A 14,286-nucleotide genomic window follows, 5' to 3' on the forward strand; every position below is an offset into this window, starting at 1 on the left:
CCAGGTCGGTGCACACACTTCGGCTGCCCCCCAGGAACCCTCAGGCGCCGCAGTGTACGGGGGAGCCCTGGAGTCCTTGTGCTGACTGTCCTGAGCCCCAGACCCCACAGGGACACCGAGTGGGGTGGTCCAGTCGCTTGACATCCCTCCGCAGAGAGGCCACTCTGTGATGGATCCCACCTGCCCTCTCTCTCCTTGACTTGCTTCTTTCTTTGTTAAGCAATGCACTGTCTTGAACTCCAACATCAAAGTGTTTCTTTGACCTGTCCTCCATCCGAAAGTAAGTACCACAAAGACAAGCATTTGTTTTGTTTACTGCTTTATCTCCAGCTCCTACAATCACCCCTGGTATGTAGTAGGAGATCAAGAAAGGTTTGTGGGGGGAAGAAAGGCAAGAAAGATGGAGGCAAGTCAAGAGAGAGGGAAGGGGAAAGGGTGGGATTTGTTGGTTCCTCCTTGAGTGATACCACCCACCCTGGGAGGGGCTGAAAGCCTCACATGCTGTCCCTCCACGGTGACGGGGACCATCCACGCTGTGGCCTCCAACTCAGCTGCCTCCCTTTATAGGCATCAGCCTTGGCTCTGAGCCTCGCCCTGGCCTCTGCTCCCTGGGGGTGCCCCTGCTCGCGGTACTCGAGGGAACACCACCAGCAGAGAGTGCAAGAGGCAGACCAAGTGAGGAATTTCCAGTATGCATAACCACAGGCATCATGGCACTGCTTCTCCTGGTGGAAGAGAGAGCAGGGGAGAGCCGCGTCCCCTGTATTTGGTTCCTATCAATTCTCCTGATCTGTCTGCATTCACAGGCTGGGAAAGACCCCCAAACGGGCTGCAGTGGCCACCGTAAGAAGGGTTCTTCTCCTTCTGTTTCAGACCCATCTCTTTCAGGACCATAAGCAACTCTGCTCCTCGTCTCCCACGCTGTGGACAGGGATCCCTGGTAGGCACTGTTTTCTCTGTCCCTAGGATGCCCGTGTCCTTCGGCTGCAGGCTCCCGTCACCCAGCCCTTGCTCCCTGCACAGGGTGGTACTCAGTGAATGTGTGCTGGCTCTTCGTGGGAAGAGAGGGCAGAAGAAAACCTGTCCCCTCCACTTGCTTTCCTGCTGTGGCTTTTCTCAGCTCAAGTGCTTCCCTTCCCAACTGACCATATACTGGCCTCACTTTGTGCTCCATCCATTCAAAACCAAGCGTCCAAATGATGCTCCCTTGGGGATTTTCTTTAGAACAAAGACAATTTTCATTAGCACTCTTTTCTCCAGCTCCTGGGCTCCTTCACCTTTCATGAACTGAGCCCCCTTCTGAAGTAAGGCATGGGCACCCCGAATGGAAATGGCTGGATTAATGCGCATGCATGTCCACACTGCTCTAGGGCACCTGCTTTTCTGGGACAATTGCCATCTGGAATCAGACGCCTTCCTCATTGTGTGCCTATTTCTGGACAAAGAAAAGGAGAATTGGATGAGAAGCAGGCCTCCTCTCCCACATCCTCCAGCCGCCTGGCAGCCCCAACTAAGACACCCGCTCCAGCTCAGGTGGTTTACGTGGCTCTAGTGAGTGGAGCAATTGTGGCGTTTCACCCCAACCTTCTGCATAGCAGCATTAGCAGATCAGACACTCAGGTGTGGGACAACATGTCCTGAAAGGCATCTCTGGGTTCCCCCTCCAGGGCCTTGGGTGCTGCCCTGCCTCCTCTGCTGATGGCTGCCTACCGCCCCCCACCACCACCAGAGCAGCAGAGTTCCCTTCAGTAGCTTTCAGGGGCTGGAAGGAAAATGGGACGCCTCTCCCCGCAGGTAAGGCTACTGTTGGTCTCCTGGCTCTCGGTGGGCCGGGGGCCCATCCCTGGATAGCAGCTGTGGGGAAAGACATGGCTCTGGAGTTGGAGACGGGAGTCAGATGCTGAGACCTCCAATAATGTCCATTTGTGGAGGCTTTACTATTTATAACACTTTTGTTTTCTACGATGAATAGATAGTGCTTTTAGAACAGAAAAGTGAAACGTAAATCAACTCCACAAGAAACAGGAAGCTCAAAATTTAGATTGGACCAAGTCCTTCCACCTAGGGCAGGTCTAGGGATAGAAGAAAGACTGATGCTTTTGGTAGGAGAGGAAATGGAGGTGAGGGGGCTGTGCTGGAGAAGTCAGCACCTGCTGGGGGGGTGGGGGAGGGCGGGGTAAAATTTCAGTTCTGCTCTGAATCTTTTCTTAGAATACAATAAAATATTTTTACGTAAGATACTGGTCTGGAGGGCAGGCATGGTGGCTCATGCCTGTAATTCCAGCACTTTGGGAGGTCAGGGCTGGTGGATCACCTGAGGTCAGGAGTTCCAGACCAGCTTGACCAACATGGTGAAACCCCACCTCTACTAAAAATGCAAAAATTAGCCGGGTGTGGTGGCGCATGCCTGTAGTCCCAGCTACTCAGGAGGCTGAAGCAGGAGAACTACCTGAACCCGGGAGGCAGAGGTTGCAGTGAGCCAAGATCGTGCCATTGTACTCCAGCCTGGGCAACAAGAGTGAAACTCTGTCTCAGCTGGAGGGGGCAGTGGGGTGGGGTGGGGGGCGCGTAGGGAGAAAAGATACTGGTCTGGAGTGATTTATTTTAGAAATATCAGATTCTGTCAAGTTTTTATGTATTGTCTTTGTGAGTGATTGTACAAATAGTGCAATGTTTTGAATAATCCAAGATCTAAATGCAAACACAATTTAATAAAATTAGAGACAAGGAAAACTATACATGGGGAGACCATATTACTCTTGACAGGAAATCACTGTGTATGTTCAATTATATTCATGTATTTGTCATTTGTATCTATCATATATATATACACGTGTGTGTGTGTGTGTGTGTGTGTGTGTGTGTGTGTGTGTGTATCACCTGGGGAAAGATACCATACACCTAATCAAATGAAAAGTGATAAATTGGAAAAATATTTTCGGCACATATGTCACACAAAAATATTCACAAGCCTGTACAAGGAGATCTCACAAGCTGATAAGAAAAACCAGTGAGCAATTAGAAGACAAGGTCAAGGGGAACAAAGAGCTCATGCTTCACTTGACTTGGTGATTGTTCAATACCAAGGGATCCCATCCCATCCGTATGAAGAGCTGGCTTCACAGGAACACTTGGAACCCTTGTTGGTAACATAGGGAGAGGCCTGGCCCAGGGTGCTGGGGACCCCCAGTGGGATTGAAGAGAAGACTCTTGGGAGCACACAGACGATGGGCAAAGGGGATCTGAAAGACAAGTTTCAGCAACGAAGTCACAGGGGGATCAGGTGTCTACCAGGAGAATGTGGCTGAGCAGGAAGCAAGTGCACACTCTGGAGTGTAATTAAGGAGGTCAAAATCTGTGCTCTTGTTTCCTTGCCTGCAAAAATAATTCCCTTTCCCCTGTTCTCCTCCTTTTCAGAGACTCTGTCATTGTCCCTCTGTGCCCACCTGGGCTCTCTCAGACTCTTGCTATGGGATTATTCTTACAAGCATCTTCCCACCATCAGCATGGACAGGAGGGACACATGTGCAGGCCCACATGAGCCCAAGAGGAAACAGTGCTTGGGAACAAAATTCTCATGAGACCAACGTGTGTTTCCTATGTAAGGAGGCGGCCAGGGAACTGTGGTCACAGTCAGCAGGGAGCCTGGGTGACCACGCGACACAGTAGGGCCGGTAGGACCGCCCAAGGTTATAGATGGTGCTTGTTTTTACCGATGCTGGTGGGCAGCCTGTTGCTTAGTTGACCGACCAGACAAATTCTAACACCCTTAAGCCTGCAGCACTGCCCGGCTTATTTCTCAGTGGAAGTGGTTGTGATGTGATAACCTGTAGAATCATGGCATTCACCCATGTTTACTATCTCAGCAATGGCACTGCTGTCTTTCCAGAGTGTGAGTCGGAGGCCCACATTCATCCTCAACACCACCCTCTCCCTATGCCTCAGAGGCAGAGTGACCACAGAGTCTATTGTCCAAACTGGACACTTGGAGGAGTAAAAGGAGGATGACTTAGTCCATGGAGGCTACTGTAATAAATGCCATTAACTGGGTGGCTCATGAACAACATGCATTTCTCTCTTTCTTTCTTTTTCCTTCCTCCTTCCTATCTTCCTTCCTTCCTCCTTCCTATCTTCCTTCCTTCCTCCTTCCTATCTTCCTTCCTTCCTCCTTCCTATCTTCCTTCCTTCCTCCTTCCTATCTTCCTTCCTTCCTCCTCCTCCTCCTATTCTTTTTCCTTCCTTCCTTCCTTCCTTCCTTCCTTCCTTCCTTCCTTCCTTCCTTCCTTCCTTCTTTCCTCTTTCTTTTCCTTTCCTTTCCTTTCTTTTCCTTTCTTTTCTCTTCTCTTCTCTTCTCTTCTCTTCTCTTCTCTTCTTTTCTTTTCTTTTTTCAGCGTCTTGCTCTGTTGCCCAGGCTGGCATGCAGTGGCATGATTATGGCTCACTGCAGCCTCAACCTCCTAGAATCAAGTGATCCTTCCACCTCTGCCTCCTGAGTATCTGGAACTGCAAGTGTGTGCCACCATGCCCAGCTAATTTTTAAATTGTTGGTAGACACGGGAGTCTCACTATGTTGCCCAGGCTGGTGTCAAACTCTTGGTTTCAAGTGATCCTCTCACCTCAGATTCCCAAAGTGCTGGGATTACAGGAGTAAGCCACCTTGCCCAGCTGACATTTATTTCTCCCAGTTCTGGGCTCTGGGAAGTCCTGGATCAAGGTGTTGGCTGATTTTGTTTCTGGTGAGGGCCACTCCTGGTTCATAGACAATCTTCTTTTCACAGTAACTTCACATGGCAGAAGGAACAAGAGGTCTCTCTCTGGCCTGTTTTCTAAAGGCACTAATTCTATTCATGGGGGCCCTGCACTCATGATCTAATCAGCTTCCAAAGGCTCTACCTCCAAACACAGTTCGTTGTTGATTAGGTTTCAACATATGAAGTTTGTGGAGACACAAACATTTGGACCATAGCAGAGTAATAATAAATGGTGACTTTTTTTTTTTTTGTGAGACAGAGTCTCACTGTGTCACCCAGGCTGGAGTGCAGTGGCACCGTCTTGGCTCACTGCAACCTCCGCCTCCCAGGTTCAAGCGATTCTTCTGCCTCAGCCTCCTGAGTAGCTGGGATTACAGGTATCCGCCACCATGCCGGGCTAATTTTTTGTATTTTTAGTAGAGAGGGAGTTTCACCATGTTGGCCAGGCTGGTCTTAAACTCCTGACCTCAAGTGATCTGCCCGCCCTGGCCTCCCAAAGTGCTGGGATTACAGGCATAAGCCACCGTGTCCAGCCAATAAATCGTTACATTGTAGCGGCAGGTCACTGTAGACTGTTTCAGCAAATCAAGGTGTAAGGTTGCCCAAACCAGAGCCAAACCATTACATGGATCTGTGAACTTCACCTTAGAAAAATCTCTCAAATCTATCCCTATTTCTCCACTCCCACCACCTCCATCCCAATAACCATCATTTCTTCCCTGGACTGATGTACACCTATGTTTGTACCGGTTTCCAACCAAGTGATCATTTCAGATGGAAATCTGATCATGACAGTTTCTACTTCAGCACTTTCAATACCCTCCGAGACACCTCTTTGCTCTTAGGATACAATTAGAAGAACCTGAAAGGTCTTAATGTCTGTTTCCTTCACAAGGATGCTTCCCAGTGAAGACAGAGACCCTGACTATTTGCTCACCATGTTACTTTTAGCATCTGCTCTGTGCCAGTGCTTCTTAAGTATCAGCTAAATGACCAAATGAGTGAACCCATGAATGAATCCATCAGGTCTCCTGGGCCTGCAGTCTCTGTTGTGATGGAGAAGGCTGCCTAATGTACATGTAATAAAAATACCCCTTATCTAAAGCTCCAATTTTGCATCCACTGATGACATCCCCTGTCATGTGTCTACACTGTTTTTGTTTCCACTGAACTTTCGGTATAAATTTAGCTATTTGTATGGTATCCTCCCCCTCCCTCTCCCCTCAAATTTGCTGTTTAGTCCCATAGCTTTAAGGGATTATTTGAATTCAAACGAAACGACAAACTCCTACTTTTGTTTCATTCTTTAAAAAACAAATTCTGTATTTCACTGGAAAAAATATATTTCTCTTCCAGTTAGCTTTCTAAAGGGAGAGCTGGCAGGAAGTAAAGGAGTTGAAAATTGCCAACATTTCATTTTTATTTAATGCATGTTACACAGACATGGTCGTGTTTCAATAGATAGGAACAAATGCTACTATTACATGCAAAGGTTAACAATACAAAGTATTATTACCATAAATCTGCATAACATCTAGAAGAAATAAAAACTACTTTCTAACTCTGGAGCACCCATTTCAATAATAGCAGCATTTGTTGGGGCGGCTTGAGCGTATGCCCCTGTGGTTAAGGAGCACGCATGTGTTCTTAAACACCAAATGCATTCACAGTTTTGAGGGAGAGAGGGAATGGAATTCAGCAGAAATATGTATCTAAATAATGCATGGTTATGTCTCCACGGTAAAATATACTACCATCAAAACCATTTAAGAATAATAACCTAAATGCTTTTGATAGGAAAGGTTTGGGCCATGTTTCTTGACATATTGTACTCAAATTAGCTATGGAAATAACCACACACGAGCTGTGGTGTTTCCCCTATGGGGTCAAAACCTTTTCTTGTCAAAAGCGTATGAGTTACTCTATACCTCTAGCCACGGCTCTGCCAAGGCAACAACCCATAAACAGCAAAAGACGAGGCAGAGCCAAGCAGATGCCAATGGCTCCAGGTTCCTGCAAACCTATTCCTGTTGCTGCTTGTCTCCTGTCCAGATGTCATAGCCATTAGTACCTGCAGGTCCCACCAGATTGAGACAATGAGACTTGTAAGCATCATCATCAAAAAGTACAGCAAATATAGGCTATAAAAGCAAACTCCATAACTGACAACTACAGTAGGCTGAATAATGACCCCCAGAGATACCAGGTAATAACTCCTGTGTCCCATAAATGTTACCTTATATGGAAAATGGGTCTTTGCAGGTGTGACTAGGTTAAGAATTTTGAGATGGGGAGATTATCCTGAGTTAACCTGGTACTCCCTAAATGTAATCACAAGGGTCCTTATAAAAGAGGGACAGAAAGAGAGTCAACACACACAGGAGAGGAGACGGTAATGTGATCACATAGGCAGAGATTGGAGTGATATGGTCACAAGCCAAGGGATGCAGCAGCCCCAGGGACCTAAAGGAAGCAAGGAATGGATTCTCCCCTAGATCTTCAGGAGGGAGAGCTGCCCAATCCACACCTTGATTCTGGCCCAGTGAAACTGATTTTGGATATTTGGTCTCCACACTGTGAAAGAAGAAATGTTTGTTGCTTTTTAGCCACCAAGTTGATGGCAACTTGTTACAGCAGCCACAGGGAACAAATACAGCAACTGATCAAGGCAAGACTCTTCTGTTGCAAGCAAGAGAAATCATCTTGGGCTAACTTTAGCAGGAAAGCAACTCACAGGACATTGATTGGAGGGTGCAAAGCATCTAGGATGTTCAAAAGGACAGGGCCGGGCATCTGGACAGATGGCCCCACTGGTGCTGTTGTGAGGGAAGCTGCACTAGAATGGTAAGCTCCAACAACATGTTCTTTCCTATTAGAGACACTTTCTGTGTGCAGGCACCCTGCAAAGACCTTTCCATCCTCACAAAAGCTTGTAATGGCAGTTAGAGACAGAGAGAATCTTAGGACTCTGAGTCTTACTGCATCAGATCTTTTTCCATTGCATCAACATGCCTCCTTTTAGAAGTGCAAGTAAGATCTGCTTCACATTGAGCTTCCAGACACAGAACACGGTGAGTCAAGATTTCACGGAATGTCCTAAAGCCCAGTCCTCTGTATTAAGATGATTTAACACTGGGGAAGAGAACCTTGGGCTTCATGCGCTTTTTGCATTGTGTGACTCCTTCATTCTTGCCACGGTTCTTAGGCCTTTTTGTAGGGTCAGGGCTTTCTCAAGCATCCTTAAGCATGTTAGAGTCGTGCCTCTGTAGGTAGAGTTTCACCTGTATTTTAAACCTTTACTTGCACGTGCTTTATGTTTTTTCCACCTCCTCCTTCTGTTAACGAACACAAATATACTTTATTATAGAAAAACACTGCTGAATTAAAGACTGATATTGAGAGTTTACATTCTGATATAGTGCCTTTTTATTACATCTCTTTACAATGAAAACACATAAGCAAGCTCCCCGAGCTAACATTCCCTGTCCCTGCCTCATGCAAGTCAGCAGCCCAGGGTATATGACTCACCCCACAGAAGGTTCATGCCACAGCACCACTGCAAACTAAACAAATTCTTTCCACGTGAGACTTAGGGTTAAAAAAAGAAGTTGTGTTCTAAAGGAGAGAGATACAGTTTTGAAAGGAGCACTAGAAAGAAAATAAAAAGGAAATGAACCTCAGTCGACCATGTGCTGAGCCAGCCTGCCGGGCTTCCTTCCTCCATTGCTTCTGCTGTGGCTGCCTGCGAGTGGGGGCTTTCCACAGAAAGCTGCGGGTCCAGGAACCGGGGCAGGACTTACCGACCTCACCGGAGTGTGGCCAAGGACAGACGTTCTCTGTACTGAAGAGAGACCTTGTCTAGTATGGAGCTCTAAGTTCTGTACTTAAATGTTCCGTGGCAGGGGGTGGGGTTGGGGAGGGTGTAAAACAAAAAATTATTCCGACACTTTTTAAAATGGTATGTAAGACTTTATTCAGGACAATTGCAATTGGTGTCCACACTGTCACAACAGGTGACAGAGATCAGGCGCAACTCCCAATACATGAACAAGGAGCCAGACGTGGTGGCTCAAACCTGTAATCCTAGCACTTTGGGAGGTCGAGGCAGACAGATCACTTGAGGTCAGGAGTTCAAGACCAGCCTGGCCAACATGGTGAAACCCCATCTCTACCAAAAATACCAAATTAGCCAGGGGTGGTGACAGGTGCCTGTAGCAGTCCCAGCTACTAGGGAGGCTGAGGCAGAAGAACCACTTGAATCCAAGAAGCAGAGGTTGCAGTGAGCTGAGATTGGGCCACTGCACTCCAGCCTAGGCACCAGAGTGAGACTCCTTATCAAAAAAAAATTATAAAATTAAAAAGAAAAACAAAAAAGAACAAGGGGATATTTACAGCAGGTTGAGGGAGTTCAGCAGATGAAGATGATTTCCGGGTCGGGATTCTTGCTAAACTGATCAAGGGGATTCTTGTTGAAGGCAGGCCAGGGTGATCCGATATGGAGGATCAAGGGTTCTCAATAAACTGGCAGCAGGATCCCTGTTGAAACTGAGCTTTGCAGGCCTAGCAAGGACAAGGACCAAGGTCGAGGGCTTGGAGGAGCCTGACTCAGGTTTGGTCAAGGAGAGAGTTTTTGTCAGGGGTTATGTGGACTTTTCCTTCATATTCCTTTAAAGAGCATGCCCATCTTCTGGGACTTCCTCTTTCTGTTTAAGTTACTACAGCTTCTCATGTGCTTTATGCGGCTGCAAAGGCAGAGCAAGACAGGCTGCTGGCCCAGAATGGCTAATGAACCAGCAGCCTCAGGCTACGGGTCAGGAGTGAGGAAGCCAGGCTGGCCTTGTGGGTGTGGAGTTGCCCTGAAGCTTCGTCTCTCCATCCAGCCCTTTGCCCCTTGCACTAAACCAAAGCTCTGCAGAACAGAGTCTAGGCTCCCAGGAAGGTAACGCTCCTGGGAAGGTGATGCTCCTGGGAAGATGACGCTCCTGGTGGCACATGGCCTTCGGGGGCTTCCAGGTGGTTTGCCCTTGGTCCTGTCTCTGAGAGGTCTTCTGGTTGCCTCCGTCTCCTCACACCCCCAGGATCCGAGTCCAGGCCTACCTGGCTCCCCGGCACTCCCTGCGTGGCTCCCACCTCCTCCTTCCACAGAAAGCAGGCGAGGTCAGTTCTCCCTTCCCTCCTGTCTCTGGAGCCCTCGCTCCACGCCCAGGCCTGTCCCATGGACGTGTCATGCAGCTGCTTGCTTCATGTTCTTCTAGCTTTCTCCCTGAGCCACAGGCAATGCTTTTAAAAGCAGTGAAAAGTTTAGCAGAGTTTTGTGTGTGTTTTGTTTTTTTTTTGTCGAGGTGATAAAATCTGCAGTGATAAAAATAGCTACTAGAAGTTTAGGAAAATGTCATCTTGGAGCCAGTCGAAGGATGGGGATGGACTAGGCCAAATAGTGTGCTGACAAATACCTGTCCACCCAGAACCTCAGAAAGTGACCTTATATGGAAATAGGCTCTTTGCATATGTTATTCTCACAGGTGAAGTCCTCCCGGATCTAGGGTGGGTCCTAAATCCAGTGACTGGCGTCCGTATAAGAAGACCACGTGAAGCCACAGGGAGGCACAGAGAGGACACCATGTGACCATGGAGACAGAGACTGGAGTGCAGCGTCTAGGACCCAAAGAGAGCCAAGGAATCCTGGCACCACCGGAAGCCAGGAGAGAGCCGGAACATTCTCCCAGAGCTTCCCGAAGGAACCTAGCCTGTCCACACCTTGATTTTGGACTTCTGGCCTTCAGAACTCTGGGAGAAGAGCTTCTGCTGCTTGCAGATACCCAGTTTGCGGTCATTTGTTAAAGCAGTCCCAGGACATGAAGCCACAGCGTAGCCACAGGCTTGGGCTAGGTTCCAGGGCAGTGCTGACTCCCTCCTCACTTTACCTTGTATCACAGCAAAGCCCACAGCCAGGAAGAGAGGGTCAAACTGCAACGGCTCTCACTTCTGAGCATCCTAACGAAAGCCAAAGACAGCACCGTTTACCTAAATCAGACAGCCTACAGAATCTTCCAGTCTGAAATAAGAAATGGCACGCGTTTTAGCCATGGGAATTACAGGGTAGGGGAGATCCTTCCCCTTAACTAGTCAGTGGTTGAAATTTCTTTTGCAGCAGAAATTTTAAGTGGTAGCTTGAATGTCTAATGTTTGCAACATTAGAATGCCCTGGTCTCCACTTACTGATTTAAAGAGTAACAGAAATCCTTACAGGAACAGCAGCAGGATGGCTGATTCCCAAGAGCAGCTTCCTGACACCCCGGCCCCAGCACCCCTGGGTCCAGTCACCATTCAGATATATCTTTCGATGGGCTGCAAGGAAAAGAACAGTGTCAGAAGACAAGGCCGGTTTACATACAACTAACTGAAGCCCTTTGATGAGCTCCCCTCTCATCTCCAATCTAACCCATCTCTGCAAATAAAAGCTATCACCATCAGATCTGGGTGTGCCATTCTTCCAGTTGTGTACACAAGAGGGTGGGAGTTCAGGGGGGTTGAAATTCTTCTTTTCAAAAACCTGATAAGCTTTTCTGAAACAGCAGCCTTCCCGAAGCTTCTGCTTAGAGCCTATTAATCCTCTATTGAGAGCTGATAAGGAGATGTATTTTGCTTTCTTTTCTTTAAATGGATAAAAGGATAATGCTTTTTCTTTCCTTTCTTTTTTTTTTTTTTTTCTTTTCTTTTCTTGGCCTCCAGTGTCTATGCAAGTTATTTTTCGGTCCATTAAAATGAATCATTGTTTATCATGTTGGTTTTCACACTGCACAAAATGATGAACAATGGATTTTTCTTTGTTAAAAGATGGGGGCTTCTCTTCTCGGGCAATTGTGTTCAGAAGATAAGACTTTCCCCAAGTTCCACACACTTCTTTCTTTTCACACATGTGTTACGTTTACTTTCTGACTGAAGTCTCCAAAACAAACGCTATGGCTGCTGGTGAAATAGATCACATGTTACTAACGTACAAGCGAGGCCAAATCACAGTGGCTGCTAATGTTTTTAATTGCGACCACCTCGGATGGGTCCTGAGTGCTAAGCCAAAGCTCTGTTTTCCTTTCTTTTCTTTTTTTTTTTTTAATCTTTTCAAAATTCCTTTGAGGCAGGTAGGGGTAAACCCTCAACTCGCTGAGGAAATTCATGTTGTTGAAGTGGATTAATAGAGAAGGGGTGGGAAAAGGAAAGTCTCAGGGGTGTCTTTGGGCCTCATTAAAAGGTCACAAAGCCCTCTGTGTTCTCTCCCTCCAAGGGTCTAAACCTGAATGTCTTTTATCTGCTTCATCAAGCTCTGCACGTCTAATCGGGCCGTGAGGGCGCTCCATGTAGCTCTTGAGCACTTGAAATGGGGCTAGTGGGAATTGAGGAGTTCTGTAAGTAGAAATAGGTTTAGTACAAATAAATAAACTGATTAAAAATATCATCAGTAACATTTTAAAATTGATGATAACTTGCCATGCAACTTATCTGTGTATTTGCTTGTTGATTGATTGCCTGACTTGCCCTTCTGGGACCCAGACTGCTAGAAAACATGTCTCCCTAAGTACCGCCAGGAATGCTAATCCCATGACATTCCACAGAAAACAAAAGGCGCTGGGGTCAAACTGAGAAAAACTGCAGCAGAGTTCCACTGGGGATTTGAAAAGACCTGAGCGTATAAAAGGCTCCCGAGACCTGCAATAAAGACAGGCATCTAACTTTGTTAATATGTTAATATGGCATTTCAGAAATCCATGACCACAGGACTCCTGCCCCCTCTGACTTTTTTAATGCTGGCCTACTACCAATTAACCTCTCAAGAAACTGCCATCAGGACTTGAATAGCTCAATGGAAAGAGAAAAATGGGGCAGAGCTTTGGACCCACAGTCCAAAGGGAAGGACTGCTTTTAATCCAATGGGTTATAGCAAGAGCATGTTGAGGACTCATATCTGGGAACTGCAACAGCAGGTGTTTTGTTTTGTTTTGTTTTGTTTTTTTGAGACAGAGTCTTGCTCTGTGGCCCAGGCTGAGTGTAGTGGCGTGATCCCGGCTCACTGCAACCTTCATCTCCTGGTTCAAGTGATTCTCCTGCCTCAACCTCCCAAGTAGCTGGAATTACGGGCACCTGCCACCATGTCCAGCTAATTTTTGTATTTTAGTAGAGATGGGGTTTCACCACGTTGGCCAGGTTGGTCTTGAACTCCTGACCTCAAGCGATTCACTTGCCTCGGCCTCCCAAAGTACTGGGATTACAGGCATGAGCCACCATGCCTGGGCTTGCAATGTCCTTTTTAATCTTATGAACATGTGTCCGTGCCTGGAGGACCCAGTTGCAGGGACACACACTTCAACGCGGTCCAATCTCCTTGCCTGCACATTCACTCCTTTTAAAGCAGCTTGAAACCAATGAAATAAGTGCTTTAACAATAAAGAGCGAAGAGGAGCGGGTCACGAGGTCATGAGATCCAGACCATCCTGGCTAATACAGTGAAACTCCATCTGTACTAAGAAAAAAATACAAAAAATTAGCTGGGCGTTGTGGTGGGTGCCTGTAGTCCTAGCTATTCGGGAGGCTGAGGCAGGAGAATGGCATGAACCCAGGTGGAGCTTGCAGTGAGCCAAGATCGCGCCACTGCACTCCAGGCTGGTCGACACAGCCAAGACTCTGTCTGGGGAAAAAAAAAAAAAAAAAAAAAAAAAAAGAGTGAAGTGGAGAATAGAGTTTTGTGTTGAAGATCATTTTGTTGGTTCAATATCTTTCTCAACACACAAGCCGTAGGCTATGTAAGTGATGAACATCTCATTCGCCTCGTAATGAATCTTCAGCCCAAAACTTCACGGTCTGGAGCGACAGGGGTTTGAAGGTTGGGTACACTTCCATCTTCAGGGCAGTGGGAGGGAAGGTGGCTGACAATGCAGCTGAGGAGGACAGGCTGAATTTGGTGAGGGCAAGCAGGTGCCAGGTGCCACGACTGATTTCTGAGCCCAGGATGCTCTGCTGGCGTTTCCCACATCCCCAGAGAAGACCTGAAGGTGGAGTTCTTGTCTTTTCAGTGCCTGGCTAAGAGGGAGGTGAGTCTTGGGGGAGGAAGTTGATGCACTTTGGGTGAAGGAATGGAAATTTATTCTGTTTGAATTCCTTTTTCATAGCCTGATGTTTGCTTGGGTTTTGAGAACAGAAACCAAAAAGACACAACCCACACCCCCTTTGCCCAAAACTGGTTTTTATATGTGGTTAATTCTTGAAAGAGAGAGAATAAAAAGTACATTTTATAGGATTCATTTTTACCTTTCTAATGCATATGTACACGTATATTTAAGAAAAAAATTCCTCTAGTTGACTTTTTACTTGCCCAAGATCTGAACAGGATTGAAAGACGAAAGACCACCATGATCCTCTTTGACAAACATGCACACACGTGAGTTCACTGCTCCTGCATGTCTCATTCATTATGCTAATTGGCTTCGGGCAGACTCTCACAAACATGTCTTTAGGAGGTCCCTAGTGTAATTCTCAGTCTCTT

General features: G+C 46.9%; 2 long non-coding RNA genes across 4 annotated transcripts in view; one reads left to right on the forward strand and one right to left on the reverse strand.

The window, feature by feature from the left end:
- LOC140712622 (uncharacterized) lies at positions 1-11,226 on the forward strand. 2 transcript variants are annotated; one of them, XR_012094333.1, is made up of 3 exons: positions 1-1,551; positions 1,668-1,794; positions 10,274-11,226. It is a non-coding gene; the product is annotated as an uncharacterized lncRNA (long non-coding RNA). The 2 variants fall into 2 exon arrangements; XR_012094332.1 differs by having other exon boundaries at positions 1-1,794.
- The window catches only part of LOC140712624 (uncharacterized), a 24,052-nt gene continuing 14,094 nt past the window's right edge, over positions 4,329-14,286 (reverse strand). For both annotated transcript variants that reach the window (XR_012094335.1, XR_012094334.1), the window contains exon 2: positions 4,329-11,099. This is a non-coding gene — a long non-coding RNA (uncharacterized lncRNA). The remainder of the gene's footprint in view (positions 11,100-14,286) is intronic.

The sequence above is a fragment of the Chlorocebus sabaeus genome, chromosome 10 (assembly GCF_047675955.1).
Source record: "Chlorocebus sabaeus isolate Y175 chromosome 10, mChlSab1.0.hap1, whole genome shotgun sequence".
Taxonomy (NCBI): Eukaryota; Metazoa; Chordata; class Mammalia; order Primates; family Cercopithecidae; genus Chlorocebus; species Chlorocebus sabaeus.